The 9,713-nt window shown below is 44.9% G+C and overlaps 1 long non-coding RNA gene across 2 annotated transcripts; it reads left to right on the plus strand.

Annotated features, from left to right (window-relative positions):
* Window positions 1–5,761: 5,761 nt before the first annotated feature.
* Window positions 5,762–8,580, plus strand: LOC123154171 (uncharacterized). Of its 2 annotated transcripts, XR_006476709.1 has the most exons (4): window positions 5,776–5,900; window positions 6,039–6,233; window positions 6,842–7,738; window positions 7,830–8,580. It is a non-coding gene; the product is annotated as an uncharacterized lncRNA (long non-coding RNA). The 2 variants fall into 2 exon arrangements; XR_006476708.1 differs by having other exon boundaries at window positions 5,762–6,233.
* Window positions 8,581–9,713: the final 1,133 nt, after the last annotated feature.

The following is a 9,713-nucleotide window of genomic DNA, read 5'->3' on the forward strand; positions in this document are numbered from 1 at the left end:
GTGCTTTGCTTGGACGTTGTAGAAGTCCCTTGCTTCTTGGAAAGTTTCAAAGCACATCTCTAGCCTTGGCAGAATGTAAGCTTCAATGTTAGGTGCCCGCATGCAATAGTGAGCAAACAAAAACACAGCTATGAAAATGTTAGATGGGGTGGTCACAGTACCATGGTATGGACTGTTCTTGTATGTTTTTTCTGAATGTGGATACTTACATGTGTATAGCTATGTGCTGCCTCCGGTGTTTCCTGTTCACCCTGGTGTAAGGGCGCGGGTGGTGTCACCCCTGTGTAAGGGCGCGGGTGGTGTCACCCTTGGCACATGCAACAATGCATCTCTTGGAGGGAGCAATGTTGACGAAGGTCTCCGTCTCTCATTGTACGGCCGTCTCCCCTCAGATTCGTTGTGAGGTTGCTCCTGTCTATATGGCTCATATCTTGTACTTTGCATCCTGCTAGAGTGGCGAAAATTTATGTTTCTTTGGCCTGTCTTCCCGTCGCAACCGCTTTTGCAGCACGGATGATTGATGTAGACGGAGCGACTGGTGGAAGCCTGTGTGTCCTCGCCTTTCTGGATGCGCTAGGGAAGGAAAACATTTGTTGTTGGGGATATTGTTAACCTTGTTGCAACCCAGCAGTGGCAAAGCTTGTATTCCGAGATATCGGTGTTTGCTGCATAGAAGAACCTGTCCGTGCTTCTGATGATTCTGGTGTAGGTTGAAAACTGTGTGTATTGTTGAAGTATCCAGGTGCTATTTCTGGTGTTACCCAACCAGGCGGTGCCCCATATCTGCTTGGCTCATCAAACCCTCGGTGCGTGTGCCACCTTGCATGTTTCTGCAATGACATTCAACAATTTTGGGATTAATATTTTCTGCATTTTTCTCGTATACATGCTATGGGTAACATGTCATGCACTGAAGGCAATGTACAAGTTGAACTTGCATCACTGGCCGTTATTAAACTTTGTTCTCTATTTTGTATCTGGTTTAGTTTTCAGTCGAACTGATGAACGTACATGTTCAGTACCGATGTACTGATGTACTCATTTTTAGCACTGCTTGCAAACTGAACATTGAACTTCATCTGTTATGGAAAGTTTTTATCTTTTTTCCTATAACTGATGCATAAACATTTGGTGCACTGCTTGCAAACTGAACATTGAACTTCAGATATGTATGGACATGCATATATATATAACTGATGCATGTCTTCTCTTTTTTTCTTCTATAACTTATGCAACTACACTGGAAGTACTCCTAGTTTATGTATCATTGAACTTACTGTGTAACAAGTGTATATTTTTTTCAACAACATTCTTTTTTACTAGTTCGAACTGACGCAACTACATGACATGCACTAGTAGAAATAACATCATACAAACTTGTAGTGGTAGCTGAACCTTATATAAAGCCTAGTAGCTACTTGGACTGATGCATAAGTCTATGTTTTTTGGCTTGAACTGGAGCTAGCATATTAGAGGTACTGATAGTAACCTCGACATCCAAACTGTGCATCAAGTGGCAGGGGTGTAATGAATTGATGCAATCATTTTTGCAATGTACTATCTACTTCTGCATCATAGGAACATGTGTCACTGATGCAACACACATGTAGTACTGATGAATCTGATAGTGTAACATGTATGCAGATCATAGTGTGTGCAATTTTTAAACTGAATCTTCTTCATTGCAGGACTAATGAACTGATGAACTGAACACAAACATTACCTCCAGTGGCATGTTCTTGGAGCTGACTTCTTCCTCCTCCTCTCGCAGGCGACGTACTGGCATGTTCTTCGGAGGCGGCGCCATTGATGTAGGCAAGGAGCTTGGTGAGACGACGACGCTACTGCTTTGTGGTGGATGTTCGGCGATGGGGTTCGGGGAGGCAGCTGCTGGCGGGGATCACGACCCCGACGAAGGAGCCCCGGCGAGGGATGGAGACAGGAGGCGCGGATCACGGACCCGCCAAGGATCCCGGTGAGGAAGGGGATGGGGGCGGTGGATCCATCGCCGGCTAGTCACGGTACCGCAGGCTCCCTCGCTCCGGCTGCCGCCGTCGCTCGCTCGCCCGCGATGATGCCTCCGGCGGAAGAAGGCGGGTTGGGTTCGGGCTGGCTCGGGGGGAGGGAGGGGGTGGCACACCGGCGGGGAGGGAGGGGGCAGCGCGCGGTGGGGGAGGGAGGGGCGGCGCGTCGGCGGGGAGGGAGGGGCGGCGCGCTGGAGGAGGAGTTGGGGATCGGGAGGGAGGTGATGGGTTTGGTCACCGTCGCGCCTATATAGGGCTGAACAGTAACAGAATATTATTCTGTTATGGGTAACAGAATAGTCCAGCCCTATATATATATATATTTCCCTAATTATAAAGCACAGATTGACTCTGTGGGTTCACTGCCACAATACGCTTTCTTCTCATGTCATAATAAGCTTTTACGATTTGTATAGACAAAATCGTAATATAAACGAGGTGGTACTAATTTAGGATCATCCAACCACCTCCGTCTCCCATCCAAGACTGGATCGACACACCCTCCAATGGATGCCGCCCCAAGCACCTCACCCAACAGGACGCCAGGCCAGCCAACCTCGACAAGCCGTTGCTTGCCCCTGCCCGCCTCTGCCGTGGAAGAGAGAGAGAGAGAGAGAGAGAGAGAGAGAGAGAGAGAGAGAGAGAGAGAGAGATGGAGGGAGGATTCTGGTGGTGTTGCTGCTCAGAACGGCTGTAAAGGAGGAGGCTACTTTGGTTCTGACCTGCAGTGGTCGGTGTGGCACGAGATGGGGATTGGCTGCTGAAGCGGGGAAACAGGAATTGTTGAAGGTACGTGTGATAAAGAAGTTTAGGTTATCTGTCTTCAGTCCAAAAGGGTTGCTAATATGTGGATTTTGTTGGCGGAATCAGGTTACGTGGATGGCTTCACTAAGTATCAATGATCCAACTAAGGAAAGTGTTCTTTTCAAGAGATTTTTGTCTTTTCTATTTATTGGATTAATTATAGTTTCAGACAATTTGTTATTTGCGGGGAACATGGCAGTCTCAAATCTACTCCTCCAGCGACACTGTTCGGCCAACTAGGATGAATTTCAAGATATCTACATCATTATCCTCATTCAGATGTTTGGGAAATCGAAATTTTGGCCAAACCTACAAGAAAGTGTGTTACTCTAATAAGATGATGAATCTCTGATATTGTTAGTCGTCGCTGGTCTAAAACCATTAGTGTCCAGCGTGGCATCATTGGTCTTGTTGTTGGCGGTACATGCATGCCGTTTGCGCTGTTGGCTCTCGAGCCCGACACACAGTTGTAGCTCCTCGACTGATCTCCATTGAAAGTTTGAAAGCTAGGATTGATATGGCTGGAAAATTACACTGCTAGAAGTTTATTTTTCACTGATAGATGTCTCTTTCTCCAGCTATTTTGTAGGGGCTAGGTACAAGCAGACAGACTTCATGTTCAGGAATTTGACACACATGATGGAGATTTAATGGATAAAGTCCATGACTAATTACCTACATTAGGAAATTCACAAAATAGTGGGCGAAATATAGGCCCGTTGAGCAGATGAAACATTTAGACATATAGCATGGTCTGCCTCCTAGCTGCAGCATGTGTGCTCGACAAGGCACTGCTAGCATTTGAGGCTCATCAATATCTCGCACATATGGTAATTTTACGTAGTTTGTTATTGATCTACTTCTATCTTCCTCCACTCTTTTATCATATATCCTTCTTTTCTGTGTCATGATATATAAGAACACAACAAAGCTATTCCGACGTACTCTGATCGCCACCTTGCTTGGGTTATCATATAGACATGAGTATTTAATAGTTGTATTTGCTGTTGCAACATTCTTCAGTTCGAGGAACATTCTATAGGAATCACCCCAAAATCAGGCGGAATCCGCCATGTCTCCCTGCCTCTGACTAACTTGTGAGTTGGTGTGTTCAAAAGGAAGCTCATGGAGGTGCAGAACCTTTGAGATTTTTTTTACAGGAAGCACTTTTGATCGTCAATACGTGTTTCTAAGTTATATAGTGCAAACAATTGAGTGAACTTCAACCTTTCTGTAGAACTAAATGTTGTTCTTGCTGTAACATCATGTAGTTTCTGATGCTTCATGGCATTTGACAGATTATTACTATGTGCACAATTGTTCCATCTCATTAATGATTATCTGCTACTACTACGCTCCATCACTTCCACTTTTCTTCGTATGTTTTTTCAATACAATTTAACTGGTTCTCCTAGCTACTATTCTATTCGTGTAGATTGGGCCACCTGAAGCTTAAAATAGAGAAAATGGCCATGGGCTCTGCCAAGTAAGAGGTTTTCTATCTTGAGATACCTTAGGTATAGACCTATAGTCCCCTTTTTGTTGTCTATGTCCTTGCTCATTGGTTAATGCGGAACAACAATTCTCCGGCATGATCAGTCTATAATACTTCTCTGAGTTCAGATTGTTGCCCCTTAGAAAGTTTGGAATCGATGTGTCAGAATGGTTTCTTTGTTGTTTTAGGTTGATATGGATTCTTGTCATATTTTTACGCATTAAGGACTTTGAGTGCGAGCTATGTTTTCACTGAAACCTAATGTGTACATGAAAGTTACAGTGTGTACATGTAGCTAATGTATTTGATTCTGGAATAAAACATACTATTTTTTTTCTTTGGATTGTGTTCTTCAAATTGTATACATGCATACACCATGTTTCTATCTTGGTACCAATAAAAAAAATCTTTTTTCAGAGAACGATCGAGCAGTAATTCCCATATAGAGGCAACGAGCATCCCCCTTGCGTCGGTGCACTGCATGACTACACCATAGCACTCTTCTTAACCTGCGACAGCCTCTCTATTATGGGCATAAGGGTCTGATTACAGAACATCAAGGTTTGACTAATGTACCCATTTGATCTAAAATTAGGTTCTAAGGGTTATCAAATTGTCAGAGATTTAAGCCCAACGATAATAAGCATTTGGAGCTTCAAATATGACATTTATTTCTTGAAATATCTACAATGGATGTTAAGCTTGGTGCAGGGCTCGGGACTAATTCTAATGGATGTTAAGCTTGGTGGATAGGCATGGCAAACAGAGGTTGTTGGATGTTAACTGGTAATCACAACGTATTAGTATTGATAACATTCTACTGTTTTTTCTAGATTCGAAGTAGTACATTTTTGGGTAGTCCTTTGTCTCCAATGTAATCAATTTGCATTCAGTGCGGTTGTGTTCCATCTGATAGGCTGCCTGCACGTGCAATAATTTGATTAAGTACATAACTGTATTTGATGCATTCTTTAGGTAGAGAGTCTGTTAATGGACGTAACATCTACTGAAGACGAGATTAATAGATGGAAGATCTAAGAAAGAGATGATACTGAAGGCAAACTATTTGGCAAAATTATGCAAAAATGTACAATTACACGGAGAGCAGCATATGGCTCATACTATCATATAGTCATATTATCTGGACCATTGGATGGACATATCTGGTAGTTGTGTGGCATTGAATGTGGCTATATACGAGCTGTGGAAAATAGAGTATTTGCGGGTGAAGCGTACAGCGTGGGTCGTGGGGCAGGCTATACGTAGACACACGACCGTATGCCTGACAGTGCCCTGGCCCGCATGCAGGTAACGCCCGTGACTATACCTGGACCGCTGGTCCTTGTCTCGAGGTATATCTGGACTATAGTCCAGAATTTTTTCCTTTTGCCACGTAGTCAGTCTCTTTTTTCTGCGCGTGGCCAGTCTCGTACCCTCAAATCCCCTCCCCCCTGAATTTCAGAATTTCAGAATTTAATGTGTAGCGGCTCGGCGGCGACTGAGAGGATTCGATTCGGCATCGGCACCGTAGCCAGCGGGGCGATGGGAGGGATCGATGATTTCCCTGTGGATCCGGTGTGCGTGCTAGTCCCCCGCCCCCTCCCCCACGCATCTGTATTCTGTGGTGGCCGCGCGAGCTCATCCATGGTCCTTGACGACCCCCCCCCCCCCCCCCCCCCGGCGGTGCCCCGTGTCTTTTTTCGTCGTGTGTGCAGGTTGCTGATCTTCCAAGAGGCGCCGCGTGGGAGCGCGGTTGGGAGCAGGGGAGGAGATGTGCTGCGGGATTCATCTGTGGCTCCGCACAACAACGGCGTGGAGTACGACGGCGATGGGAGCATGGAGAATGGCCCAGCGGAGTCGGGGGAGTCGGCCGTCAAGCCGGCTCCACGGTCGCCGGACTGGATTAAGAGGTACAAGGGAGCAAATTCTTCTGAATGTTTTAACCCGTAATTCGTTTTCAACCTGCTGTTCTGTTCTGGTAATGGTGATGTTGTGTAAAATAACCAAAAAATCAGTGGTGCTCTTTGTGTCTATTACCACCAGAGCCAGTCAGCCAGAGGATTCATCCCATAAAAAAATGTAGGGGGAAAGGGGTTGAGCCAATTGAGTGGTGCGCCCCATGAATTGCTTCTGTATTAGACAGTACGGGATTGCTTTGTTTGTCTAGTGCCTATGGTTTGTTTAGGATCCCCGCTACCACAGAGATTAGAAAAGATTTTGAATTAGTGCTACTGTATCGTTACGCATGAGGCATGACCAGCAGGCAAGTGTGGGTGGTTTTGGGGAGGGAGGGATGTTTGTTGTCTGGCTTTGTTTCTGTCGCATATGTTCGTCATCGGCACGCTGGTCCGCCAATGATTTTTTTCTAGTTTTTTACACGTAATGCTTGCAATCAATATTTCCGCATGGGCGTCTATGGGGTGAGGATGGTGGGTGGGGGAAATTCTGAAAACAATCAGGAACTGGTTTCGCTGATGTTTTGTGTTTGATTTTTGTGGGTGTGTTGTTTTTCACGCAGAGTTCATGCGGGCACTATTCCTACATAAAGAACACCCTGTCTGGGAAGGATGGGGGCCCTCAAAATATCTAAAGGGGCTTTGCGGAGCGAGATAGAGAAGAGGTTGTCAAGCCATAGTTATGCACCACATTTGACATGTTGACGGAAGCGTACGACTTCTACAATCTATACTCATGGGAACTTGGTTTCGGTATAACGTATGGCAAAAGCCGACTGAATCCAGGCAAGCAGAAGACAAATGCAAGAGATAGTCTGTGGTTGCTCAGTAAGGATGCAGAACTGAAATGAATTTAGACAAGAAATACAGGCGATAAAGAGCACACTGTCAGATACAGTCCACCGGTGATTTAAGTGGTACATCTTGAAGGCTATAGAAAGTTTGGGGGTTCTGCACGGGAATAGAAAATGAATTTAGACATGAGTTTCATAAAGTCATAAACCATATGCTCACAGTGGACGAGATCGATCGAGGAAGCGTGGTCTCAGCTACTGGAGAAGTACGACCTGAAGGCACACTCGTACATGACGCAGATTTTCGGGATAAGGGAGAAGTGGGCGAAGTCATATTTCAAGGGAATTTTCTGTGTGAAGATGACAAGTACCCAGAGGAGTGAGAGTGTGAACCATATGCTGAAGAAATATGTGCCCTCCGGCTCTCCGATGCATAAGTTTGTTAGGCAGTACATGCGGTTGCAGTTTAATCGTCAATCAGATGAGAGTTATGAAGAGAAGAAAACTAAAATCGTAAGTGCAGCTTCATTGAGAAAGAAACGGTAGAGACATGAGAAGTGGAGCTAGGTGGTTTTCCTAGTAAAAATGACCGGTAATGGTTCAGAGTTTGGGTGAGAATGCGGGCTTTTTGAGCACATAGGCATGGTGTCTTGTCATATACTTCAGGTTCGTGCATGCCAGGCTCACACAAAACTTTGTTTCTTCAAGGCAGTTTCTAGATGTTGGTTAATTCTTTCGTGGTTGGCTTCATTTTCAGGTGATGGATTCCTTGGCATGACAAAGGTGTCGGATAAGCACATTGTGAGAAGGCGGACCAACGATGGTCGAGACATACTGCCAGAGCACTTGCATCACTACCAGTGCGATCAGCTTGGTGCCACGCCCCTGACTTTTCGTCATAATCGGATGTATGTGCAGGCATTAGAGTTGATCCGATTGGGAGATGCCAGTGTGGAAGCTTAACACTGATGGGACTCATCAATAAAGCTATGAAGGTGATGGCTCCTTTCGACCAGGCGAGGAATGGGCTGGGACAGGAGGATCGTGTCAGTGGCAAGAAGCAAGGCAATGTCGATGAAAAAGAAACCAAGGCTGGCGAGGATGAGTATGTTGTGCTGCCGGGGCATAGCAATCTTTTGGTTGGCCTGGGAGTGCCATCAAAGAAGAAAAGTGCAGGGAGGCCGACAAACGCAAGAGGCCAGGCACCTTACGAAGGATTGAGTAAGAGTAGATTCTGTAGCATCTGCAAAATTCAAGGCCACAAACGAACAACTTGCCCGCAGAGAGGAGACGTTCCCAAAGTTTAGAGGAAAGAAGCAAAACTGCAGCAAGTGTGGTGTCACTGGCCATCAGAAGAACACCTGCGACAGGCCAGCGGGAAAAGTTGTTCAGGGTGTACTGTTGTACTAGCAATTAGGACCAAAAGTGGTTGTAGAATGCACATGTTGTGCGTGTGATGTGAACGTTAATGAAATACTATCATGGTGATAAGATAACTAAATCTGTTACATCTGTTGTGGTAAATACAAATTTTGAAATGCATAAGCAAGTAGGGGGGCAGCCAGTGCCACACGGTTGGTATGCATGCCGTGGGAGAGTCAGTAAGTTTGAACTTTCAAAATTTGAACGTGAACAGGATGCCTGTGATGTGGCGTGTAATGGTTTGAATAGAAGCTGGAGGGATCACGCGACGGCCAAGCAGACCAGGTGCTACAGGGCTTCGGTCCATGAGAAATGGATGACAGTCGAGACCGTAGTGGACTAAAGTGAGCCACCTCATTAATGGATAGTGGACAGGTGACAGGGGCACTGTTTGATAAATAATTCACGGCTGCAATACCATGCTAAATACAGCTGCACGCAGCGATCCAGAGGAGGACCAACGGCTTAGATAGTACTATCATATGCTAGTACGAGCCATTTTGAATTTTCGCAATTACACTACTTAGCAAAGATGTGTGTAAGCACCTAGCTAAGGATGTTACTATAATAACTCTTGCTGCTTAGTTACCTCTGCTACTAGCAAGCCAAACTATAACAGATATATGTATAGGTAATTAGCATCTGCTGCTTCCCGTTAAATATCTCAAGAGATTTGAACTTGCCTTTTCATGCACATTATGTTTTCATGTAGATGGAAAAGGAATCGTCAATTGTTATTTCTGAGTTGAGAAAACTTTTCTTGCTATCCTGGCTGCAAGCTCAATGCAAGCACCTAGCAGTAGATTGAAATTTATTTTCTTATGTGAACATGGAGCCTTGTGTTTATGTGCTCATATAAGATGTTCTTTGTCCGGTGCTTGGTTCTGCTAAATTAGCTTCATAGTGCTATTACTTGCCAAGCCACCACTGGCTTTAAAATCACAGTTTTAACTTATGTTTTAGTAATTTTACAAGTTTATAGTGGTGGCAGTAAGAGCTTATTGTGATTTGCTGACTATCTGAATCTTTTACATACTTCATTTGTAATTTTATTGTTTGACTAATAGTATGTCTGTTGGAACAAGTGCAAAGGCAACATCACCTTCTAGCAGAAGATTTCCCCTGCATTGACCGCTTCAGAGATGCACTAGGTGGGTACAACATCGATAGTTTTGAGGAGGCCAAGCCATATGTACTACTATTATGTTGTATTAGCGAA

The sequence above is a fragment of the Triticum aestivum genome, chromosome 7A, assembly GCF_018294505.1.
Source record: "Triticum aestivum cultivar Chinese Spring chromosome 7A, IWGSC CS RefSeq v2.1, whole genome shotgun sequence".
Classification (NCBI taxonomy): domain Eukaryota; kingdom Viridiplantae; phylum Streptophyta; class Magnoliopsida; order Poales; family Poaceae; genus Triticum; species Triticum aestivum.